The sequence below is a fragment of the Pteropus medius genome, unplaced genomic scaffold (assembly GCF_902729225.1).
Source record: "Pteropus medius unplaced genomic scaffold, Ma_sr-lr_union100, whole genome shotgun sequence".
NCBI lineage: Eukaryota > Metazoa > Chordata > Mammalia > Chiroptera > Pteropodidae > Pteropus > Pteropus medius.
Genome location: NW_024352784.1, coordinates 4567654 through 4579464, shown reverse-complemented (window position 1 = coordinate 4579464; position 11811 = coordinate 4567654). Strand labels below are relative to the sequence as shown.

At 34.3% G+C, this 11811-nt stretch overlaps 1 non-coding gene across 1 annotated transcript; it reads right to left on the bottom strand.

Moving 5' to 3' along the window:
• Positions 1-9585: 9585 nt before the first annotated feature.
• On the bottom strand, positions 9586-9704 carry LOC120590720 (5S ribosomal RNA). The gene has a single exon (XR_005649760.1). It is a non-coding gene; the product is annotated as a 5S ribosomal RNA (ribosomal RNA).
• Positions 9705-11811: the final 2107 nt, after the last annotated feature.

Here is an 11811-nt window from a genome sequence, read left to right as displayed (position 1 = left end):
CCACACATAAATAACTTTTCCCACTGTTAATACCCCCCATCAGAGTAGAAATCTGTTACAAATGATGAACTTACATTGACACATCTTAATCATCCAAAGTCCATAGTTTACATTATGTCTCACTCTTGGTATTGTATATTCTAGTAGTTGGACAAATGTATAATGATATGTTTCTATCATTATAGTATCATACAGAATAGTTTCACAGCCCTATAATTCCTCTGTGCTCTGTCTATCCATTAAGTCCTAGTAAACAATGATCATTTTACTTTCTCCATATTTTGCTTTTTCCAGAATGTCATATAGTTGGAATCATACAGTATGTAGCCTTTTCAGATTGGTTTCTTTCACTTAGTAATATGCACTTAAGGTTCCTCCATATCTTTTCATGACTTGATGGCTCATTTCTTTTCAGCACTGAATAATATTCCATTGTTGGGATGTACCACAGTATATTTATCCATTCACTTACTGAAGGACATCTCGGTTGCTTCCAAGGTTTGGCAATTATAAATAAAGTTTCCATAAATATCTATGTGCAAGTTTTTGTGTGGGCATTAGTTTTCACCTCCTTTGGGTAAATACCAAGGAGCACAATTGCTGGATTGGATGGTAAGAGTATGTTTAGTTTCGTAAGAAATGCCAAACTGTCTTCCAAAGTGGCTGTACTATTTTGCCTTCCTACCAGCAATGAAAGAGAGTTCCTGTTACTCCATACCTTGTTGTAGCATTTGGTGTTGTCAGTGTTCTGGATTTGGGCCATTCTAATCAGTGTGTAGTGGTATCTCATCGTTGTTTTAATTTGCATTTTCTTGATGACATATGATGTAGAGGATCTTTTCATATGCTTATTTGCCATCTGTATATCTTCCTTGGTGAGGTATCTGTTAAAGTCTTTGGTCTGTTTTTTAATTGTGTTTCTTAGCATCAGGTATACATTTTTTTTTTTTCCACTCTTTCTAGTGGTTGTCCTAGAGTTTGCAGTATACATTTACAACTAATCCAAGTCCACTTTCAAATAATCCTATACTGCCTCACAGGTAGTTTGAATAACTTATAACAAAATAATCTTAATTTCTCCCTCTCTTCCATTTTATCATTGCTATTATTCATTTCATTTATATATTTATATATATATATAAACATATGTAATCAAATATATTGTTGCTATTGTTTTGAACAGACTGTTATCTGTTAGATCAATTAAGAAAATGAAAAGTTTTTATTTTACTTTCACCTATCTCTTCTCCAATGCTCTTCCTTTCTTTATGTAGATCCAAATTTCTGACCCATATCATTTTTTCCCCCCTCTAAATAACTTATTTTCACATTTCCTGCAAGGCACATATAGTGGCAACAATTTCTTTAATTTTTGTTCGTCTGAGAAAATAATTCCTCACTTCTGAAGGATCGGTTTGCAAAGAACAGAATTCTAAGTTGGATTTTTTCCCCCTCCAGCACTTTAAATATTTTACTCCACTCTCTTCCTGCCTGCATGGTTTTGGAGGAGATATTGGATATAATTCTTTTCATTCCTATATAGGTAGCTGTTTTTTTTAACTCTGGGTTCTTTCGGGAATTTTTCTGTATCTTATATTTTCAGCAATTTGAATACGATATGCTTAAGTATGGACTTCTTTTTTTCTTATGGCATTTATCCTGCTTGGTGTTCTCTGAGCTTCCTGGATCTGTGTATTTTTTCTCTGTTGCACTGAGTTCAGAATGTGTCATTTTCTTCTAATTTTAGAAACTTTCAGATTATACAAGACTGAGGACATCACATCATCATAAAATCATAGCTTTCTCTCCCAGAGCCCAGAGCTGACTCCAACAGATTCAATTTCCCTTTGTCTACAATATACTATACTATCTTGTACATGATAACAGAAGGTAGATCTTGGATTTCATCAGGAAATGAAACACAGAGATAGAAAACTGACTATAAGCTACTAGTTCTTTCACTGAATAAAACACCAAAAATATATATATATATATAGGGAAACATGGTACCATACATTTTATAGTTATCTAGCATCTACAAGCACAAAGATTTTTTTATAAACTAGAAAGCAACATAATATATTATTTCAAAATGAGCTATCAAGTATGCAGAAAATGAAAATGAACATAAACGGGGGAAATCAAGGTTTAGAACTGAAATAAATATAAGATACTTCACGATTTTTGAAGTTTAGAATGACATAAATATTAAGTGGCTCTAGGTAAAGAATACTATTACATCACTAAATGTGAAAGGTTATTTTGGACCTTATTTTCAAATATAGCATACTTATTTAACATTTTCCTTTCAAAAGAAAAAATGTTTTCTTACTGGTGGTGTCTGGATATGCCACAATATGAAGTTGGCAAATACTTGTTTATAAAAGGGAAAGTCATCATTCATGCTACATAAGTACGGGAACTTTGACTTGTTCACCAGTCTCTCCCCAATGCCTAGAAGAGTGCATGGCCTAAGAGTAGGTATAAATAAAAGTTGCTGAGTAAATTAATGTAAATTAAGATATCAGAAAGAACTGAGAAAAGTGACTGATAAATGGTAAAGAACTTGTTTAAAGTCAGAGAACTGAATCAATCGTGAAGGCATTTAGGTTTTGGTTTTAATTTTTTGTCGTTTAAAGTCCTCTTTCCCCTCTTTCCGGTAACAGAACTCTTTCCTTTTTTTGAGGAGCTGTTCCTCCTTCACTATTCATGTGATTCCTCTGGAGTGATCAAGCACATTATAATTCCCCCATGGCCACAGGAGTGGTAGGCCCAGGACCCAAGCTGCGCCAATCACTCCCTGAAATTTATATTTACCGAAACAGAAATAAATCCTCTTTTCTTTTTGGTTTACTAGCTGGGATGATTTTTGCCAGAAGTTGTGAGTAGCCTAACTGTCTTATTCTGAAACATTAAGTACGATACACTGGGGGTGGGGTGGGGGGTTGAAACAGAGAGTGGAGCTGAAAGATGGACACAGAGTCTTCATTTCAGGATCCAGGGATGCCTGACGCTAGTGCCACTCCTGACTTTCTCAGGTACATAAGCCATTAAACTCAATTTTTTAAAATTGTGGTAAAATATAAATAACATTAAATTTATATTTTAACCATTTTGTGTGTATACTTCAGTGGCATTAAATATATTCACATTATCGTGCGCATTTTAATTTTGATAACAACTTATCAATTTTATCTTTTTGTGATTTATGCTTTTTACATCCTAAGAAATCTTTTTCTATTTCCAAGTTGCAAAGATATTCTACTTTGTTTTCTTTTATAAGCTTTATAGCTTTGGCTTTTTGTTTAGGTCTATTATCCACCTAAAATTAATTTTTACATTTTATGTGAGGTAGGTGTTGAGGGTTTATTTTTTTCCCCAGATATTCAGTTGTTTTAGCATCATATGTTGAAGAAACTTTCTTTTTCTCAATGGCTTGTTTTGGTGCTTTTGTTGAAAATCAAATGACTCTGAGTCTATTTCTGGGCTTTTTAGTATGTTCCACTGATACATCTGTCTACCCTAATGCTGGTCCCACACACTCCTTTGGTTGCTGTTACTTTGTGGTAAACTCTGGAAGTCAAGTATTATAAATTCTCCAAATTTATTCTCCAAAAGAAGAATATGTCTTCCTTGGTGCTCTTGTTTTTCACCTCAGCAATATTTCTTCCATGTCTGCATAATAAAAGAGGGTTGTAGCAGATATTTGACATTTTGAGCTCTCAGCATCCAAAATCCTCTTATTTTGCTTCCTTTGCCTGCAATACCATGTCCCCTTTTCCTGTCTATCTCCTATTTATTCTTCAATTCCAAGCTATTCAACAAAATTTACATTTGCATAAAAAATAAAATATTTAGGAATATGTTCAGGACTTATAAGACCTCTACACTGAAAACTACATAATATTGCTGAGAGAAATTAAAGAAACTTTCTAAAAATAAAGAGATATACCATTTTTATAGATTGGAAAACTCAATATTGTTAAAATGTCAATTATCCCAAAATTGATGTAGAAAATTAGCACAGTTCCAATCATAATTTCAGCAGGCTTTTATCTATTTATTTTTTTTGGAAAGTAATAACCTTATTCTAAAACTTATATGGAAATGCAAAAGACCTAAAAACCTCAAAGAATCCTAAAAAACAAAAACAAAGTTGGGGAATTTAGGCTATCTGACATCAAGACTTCCTATGCATAGCTATTTTTTCTCCCTAGGACACCTTCTAGGTTTTCCCAGTCTGGGTTAAGCGCCTCTCTTCTGTACTCCCATTGTATTCTGCACTACTATCATCAAAGCACTCAACACAGTGTATTTCAATGATGTATTGTTTCTGCCCCTAAATTAGGTTAGGTTCCTGGACACACACACTCTCTCTCTCTCTCTGCCCCCACTTTGTGTGTGTGTGTGTGTGTGTGTGTGTGTGTGTGTGTGTGTGTGTGTGTAGTTAGGCGCCTTCCCCCTACACAATACCAAGCAATTCTCAGACACAAACAGGGTGTCCAAGAATTCAACTCAATCCTGACACTATCAACCTGGAGATAGCATCAGATTCCACAGATTAAGGGTTCAGTTCTACAAGACAGCACCCTCCCTTTCAGATGCCAGTCACAAGTCCAGATTGCTGTCTGGGCTTCTGATTTGGGCTACAAATCAGAGGTTTCCAAAACCCCATCCCTGGGTTTGATTATTATACCAGAACAGCTGATAGAATTCAGAGAAATGTTATTTACTAGCTCACAGGTTTATTGTAAAAGGATATATATAACTCAAGAGCAGCCAGATGGAAGAGATGCATAGGGCAAGGTATTTGGGAAGAGGCAAGGAGCTTCCATGCTCTCTACAGGTACACCATTCTTCTGGAATCTCCATGTGTTTACCAACCAGGAGGCTCTCTAAGCAGTCCTTTTGAGTTTTTATAGAGGGTTCATTACATAGGTAAGATTGATTAACTCATTGACCATGGGCGATTGATAATAACCTCTAGCCTCTCTCAGTTCCTCAAAGGTCAGGCAGTTCCAACCTCCTGATCACCAGTTGATTCCCAGGGCAACCAGCCCCATACTTAGGTGCAGTCCAAAAGTTATCTCATTAACATAACAAAGGACACCTTTGTGGCATTCATTACTTAGGAAATTCCAAGGGTTTTAGAAGCTCTCTTCCAGGAACTGTGGAAGACTACTTATATATCATGAGAAATATTTAGGTCATCTGAATGACCAAATATATATTTCTTATAAATCCCAATATTGTAGCTCCCCACCTTAGGTTTCATAAGAGCATGGACCGGGATCTATATCATTTACCACTGAAGCTATATACCACCTAGAAGGGTGCCTGTACACTATAGGCACGCAAGTATTGGCTGCATTAAGTTGAACTTAAGTATTTATGTAAAAGGGTTAATATTTTTTAAGAAAACTGATAAAGGTAGATCTTTTGCCTGAGAACTATTTACTCAGGTGACCAAGGACTAGTTTATTGGACTTGGTTTTAAAATACATTAATATTACAATGATGCCTAAATGATTATGACCATGCATTTTATTCATAAGAAATTAGTTCAAGCCTTTGGAAATCAAATGTCCTAAGCATTTCTAGTATATTGACCAGTAATTGTACTCTCAAGAAGTTAAATGCATGGAATAATGTAGAAAAACAGCTTTATGTACAAAAATGTTCATTGTTATTGTTAGGTATTAAAGAAAAAAATGGAGACAAGCTAAGAGGCCTACAAAATGAGAATCATTTTAAATAAATAGCATGGTAGATCAACTTAATGTAATATTTTACTGAAATAAGATGATTATCAAAATAATACAATGTTTCCCAAATTGACAAACTAGTTTATGTGTATTAACTTTCCTGCTCCAACTAAACAAGAAATTTGATAATTTTTTTAACTTTCTTTTAAATCACAGAAGAAAGTTGAGAAGCCTGTAAGAAATTACTAAACCAAAATGAAAGGAAAATGTCATGCTAGAGAGGTGACTAGGGAAAATGTGGCTTTTGACCTGAAAGCATTTGCCAATCCTGAAAATTCTGAACCTTAATTTTAAACCCCCTGTGTGCTAGAAAGACAGAAAACAAAGCCAAAGGCCTGCAAAAAATTGAGAGTCTAATGGAAGAAACTTCTTGTAATATGTTGGGACCTCACACACAGAGTGAGGATAAACTAGAAGAGAAATATTTTACATGGAATTACGGCCTAAATAGGATCAAAAGAGCATTTCACGCCTTAAAGTAGTTGAACTCCCAGGCACTTGGCAGAAGCAAATGCAAGTCCTCTCTAAAGAAACTATGTTTATTACAAATCTACATTTATTCCCACAAATAATTTGTCAAATATAACATCCAGTGCACACACAAACACAAGGCTCACAAAGAAAGAACTAGCAAAACAACAGACAACAGAAACAGGTCCACAAAAATTTCAGATATTGAACAACTATGCTGACTATAAAGAACGAAAGAGATGTTTAAAGATCTGTATAGAGAATAGGGAGCCATGAAAAGTGCTATAGAAAATTGACAAAAGATCTAAAATAATTCTAGAAGAAAAAGGTACAATAACTGAAATTAAACCTTCAAAGGTAGAGCTTCTAGGTTGGTGAACACATCCAGGAACTAGAAGGGTGACACACCCTGAGAGGGTATGTAAGCTCCATGCCATCCCATCCCCACATACTTTGGCCTATACATCTCTCCCATTTTGCTTTTCCTGAGCTGGAAGAGGAGAAGGCCATGTGGACACAGAACCAGAGATTGGAGTTACGCAGCCACAAGCTATAGAACACTTAGAGCCACCAGCAGCTGAAAGTGGCAAGAAAGGAATCTCCCCTTCAGCCTTCAAAATAGCCCTACTGATACTTCAACTTGGACTTTTGGCCTCCAAACTCTGAGATAATAAATTTCTGTTGTTTTAAACCAAAAAAAAAACCAAAAACTCCCCAAAGCTCAGATCCTTGCTCTGAAGAGGTAGCTCTCAGTCTTGGCTATACACTGGAAACACCTAGGAGAGCTTTAAAAAAAGAATAAGCAAAAAACACTTATTATGATGCTCCAATCCAGATCAGATAAATTAGAATCTCAGAGGGTGAAGCCCAGGGGTCATTTCCTTAAAATGTGCATCCAAGATTGGGAACAATTACTCTGGATCAGTAATGGGCAAACTGTGGCCTGTCTCCTGCTTTTGTAAATAAAGTTTTATTGGAGTACATGCACACACACAAAACCCAAAGCCCAGTTTAGTAATTAGATTCTGATGAAAAGGGAATTAGAAAACTGATAAAAGAGAAATAATAAAAATTAGAGTAGAAATGAATGAAATAAAGAAAAGCAATAGAGAAAATTAATGAAACAAAAAGTTCATTCTTTGAAAAGAGCAACCAAATTGACAAACTTTTAGCTAGACTGACCAAAAAAGAAAAGGAAAAAAAAACCCTCAAATTACTAGAATCAGAAAATGAAAGAACTTTATAGAAAGAAAAAGGATTATAAAGGAATACTGTAAACAACTGTATGCTAACAAATTAGATAACCTTGATGAAATGGACAAATTCTTACAAAGACACAAACTACTAAAATTGACTCAAGAAGAAATAGACAAATGAATAGACCTATAACAAGTAAAGAAATTGAATTAATAATCAAAAAACTACTCACAAAGCCCAGATTCACATGCCTTTACTAATGAATTCTATTAAAAATTTAACAAAGAACTAATGCCAATTCTTCACAAACTCTTCCAAAAATTAGAAGGGGATGAAGCACTTCTCAACTCATTTTATGAGGCCAGTATTATTTTGATACCAAAACCAGAAAAATGTATCACAAGAAAACTACAAAAACCAATGGTATGTCTATATGCATGCAGTGAATTATTTAAAAGTGAAATTAATAAAATAATTCAATTTATAATAGCATAAAAATACTTAAGAATAAATTTAACAAAAGAAGTGTAAAACTTATACTCTGTAAACCACAAAACACTGTTGGAAGATATTAAAGGAGATCTATAGTTGGAAAAGTATTCCATGTTCAAGGATTAGAAGACTTACATTGTTAAAATGATGATACTCCCCAATCTAATCTATAGATTCAGTGCAATCAAGCTCAGAATTCCAGCCGGCTTCTTTGTATAAACTGATGAGCTGCCTGTAAAAGGCTATGGAATTATAAGAGACTTAGAATAGTGAAAACAGTCTTGAAGAAGAATAAAGGAGGAGTCATACTTCCTGTTTCCAAAATTTATTATAAAGTAATAATAATCTAGGCACTGTGGTACTAGTACAAGGATAGACATATAGATCAATGGAATAGAATTGAGAGTCCAGAAATAAACCCATGTGTCTATAGTCAACTAATTTCAACAAGAATACCAAGACCATCCCATAGGGAAAGAATAGTCTTTTTAACAAATGGTGCTGGGACAACTGGATAGTCACATGCAGATAAATAAGGTTAGATCCCTTCTTCATATCATAAAATTAACTTGAAAAGGATCAAGGCCCTAAATGGAAGAGTTAGAACTATAAAACTCTTAGAAGAAAACAAAGAGTAAATCGCCACAACCTTAGATTCAGCTAAGGATTCTTAGATATGATACCAAGTATGAGCAAAAAAATATATATATATATATATTTATATTTATATATTTATATATATATAAATATTTATAAATATATATTTATATATAAATATATATTTTATATATATATATATATATAAACTAGATTTCCTCAAAACTAAACACTTTTGTATTTCAAACAACACCATTAAGAATGTGAAAAGACAACCCATAGAATGAGGGAAAATATTTGCAAATCATATATCTGATTTGTATCAGGGCCTTATGTCCAGAATTAAAAAGAAATCTTACAACTCAATAATTAAAAAACACGATTTTAAAAATGGGCATAGGACATGGATAGACAATATACAAATGGCAATATACAAATGGCCAATAAGCAAATGAAAAGATATTTAACATCACTAGTCATCAGGTAAGTGTAAATCAAAACCATGATGAGATACCACTTCACACTCACTAAAATGGCTAGAATCAAAAAATGAAAGAGTAATAAGTGCTGGAGAATCTGTGGAGAATTTGGAACCCTCATACACTGCTGGTGGGAATGTACATGGTGCAGCCACTTTGGAAAACAGTCTGGCAGTTCCTCAAATGATTAAACATAGAGTAACCGCACAATCCAGCAAATTCACTCTTAAATATATACCTAAGAGAAATAAAAACATAAATTCACACAAAAACTGTACATGAATGTTTATAGCATCATTATTCATAATAGCTAAAAGGCAGAAACAACCCAATGTCCATCAACAAATAGATTAACAAACTGTAGTATACCCATACATTGGAATATTATTCAACGACAAAAAGAAATGAAATACTGATTCATGCTACAATAGCATGTAAGTGAGCTAAAAGTAGAAAGTTGCTTGCAAGACAGTAATCCCATACTTCCTTCCTTCCTTTTTAGGTGAGGCAATCCTTGGTTGACCTCACAGATTGCAAGGACCTTGTCAGTTTACAATTTCTTAGTTTTTTATTTTTATTTTTTATGCCTATAGCACCTGGCCTTCCTAGGTGGTCTCCCATCCAAGTACTAACCAGGCCCAACCCTGCTTAGCTTCCGAGATCAGACGGGATCGGGCTTGTTCAGGGTGGCATGGCCGTAGACTTTTCTTTTTCTTTTTTTTTTTTTAATACAGAGTTCACTAGAGTTTATGACAAGCATCTTGGTGAGCAACAAGAAGATAAAATACGTCTCTTTTTAGAGCAATCACACAGCAGAATGATAGATTTCCTCAAAATTTAAAGTCTTAAAATAGGAGGGTGATGTGAGAGAGAGGCCCTGAGCTCTGCTTGGTGGCAGCACTTTAAGGAATTGGCAAGATTTTAGAGTGGATGACCATGTCGTAAACCTAGGTAAGGCTTTGGGGTTTATAGCCCCAACCAAGTTTCCTGGCCATAGCTTATGAATTGTAAGCAAGGAGAAAGGTATCAGACTTCTGAGACCACTATGACCCTAGAAAATATAGATGTTGCAGAAACCTTGAGGAACTAGAGCTGTCGCCTTTTTCTGTTTCCTCACTACCATATAAAGCCTGGGTGGAGAGGGGAGCCCTGATATTGAAGAAAATTTAATTTCTTGGTACCCTGACAGAATGAAAGCTTTGAGTCTCTTAATTAGATTTTTTAAAACAATAAAGAAGTGGATATTTCTTATCACTTGAGGTCTTCCTTTTAAATGTTTTTATTTGGAAATAATTTCAAACCAAGCTGCAAAAATTAAAATAATACAAAGAATATCCATATATCCTTTACCCGAATTCACCTATTGTTAAAATTTCCCATTTGTTTTATTATTTGCTATTTATGTATTATATGTATGTATATTTATATAATACACATTTATGTATATGTATATATACACAGCATTTTTCTGAATCATTTGAGGATAAGTTATATATATATATACATATATATATATACATATATATATATATAGAGAGAGAGAGAGATCCTAAAATATTAGGACCAAGAGAGATATTCTCTATCATAACCACAGTTAGGGTGCCAGATTTAACAAAAATACAGGACACCCTGAGCAATTTCCAACAGAAATTAAAGCTCCTGAGCTTTCCTTGACTAGTAAAACTATTATACTCCCTCTTCTGGACACACTTAAACACTGTTCTTAGATTTGATGAATTCTGGGTCTCCTTGGTTACCCTTCAATTCATAAGCCATAAGCTGAAGACACTAGGCAAGGTTTCTGGTAACCAGTTTGTGTCTGTCATGATCTTATTGATTAAAATGAAGGCTGGTTGACTCTGCTATTGAAATAAAACTTGTATTTCTCCTATTTTTCATACTTGCACTATATAATTCCATCTTTTGAAAGTTCTGTTATTTAGTAGTATTTCTTAGAACTGAATTAAATTGAACAAGAACAGTTTTATAAAAAACAGTGTTTATCAAATTCATATGCATATAAATCATCATTGGGCCTTGTTAAAATGCAGATTCTGATTCAGTAGAACTGAGATGAGGCCTGAATTTTATTTTTCTTAATAAGCTCCCAGGGGACATCAATACATGGTCCTATCACATTTTGAGTAGCAAGATTATGGCCCTCTATGTCACAATCAATAGATATTTGTCAAATAAGTAGGTACTTAGGCCCTATCCCAAAGTATTGATTTAATCTCTGGGGCAGCATTCAGGAATATACATTTTAAACACGTTCCTAGGGAGATTTGAGAACCAATGGTCTATGGGTTTAAAATGCCCTCTACCTTTTTTTCTGCTTATTTTTGTTCTTCGAAGCCCAGTACTGGTCCCTCTTGCCACTTATTCCTTTTATTGACCACCTCAGGCTCTCAATTCTTTAGCAGTGGTCTGCAGCAAGCATTTGCCCGGGCTATCTTTTATTGCATAGATCCTGACTCACGACACAGATTTTATTTTTTTTGAAGTGAATAATTATGTTATATACTTTCTTGAAGCCTCGGCTCCTTGCATAACGCTTAGCATAGAGTAAATGTTCAGTTAATGTTTATCATGGACAATAATAGTTATGATGGTGAATGATAAATTTTTCTCCAGGACACAAACTTGTTTCCCAGGCCTTGTGTGATTAAAAGAACCTGCTGACTCCTTTAAAGGAAACACTCGACTGCTTAGCAATAACTCTAACTCCAAACTATGGCATGCTATTTTTCAGGAATTGGCACTATGATCCTTTCATACCTTGGTAGTTTGGATTTTATTAAGGTAAACGG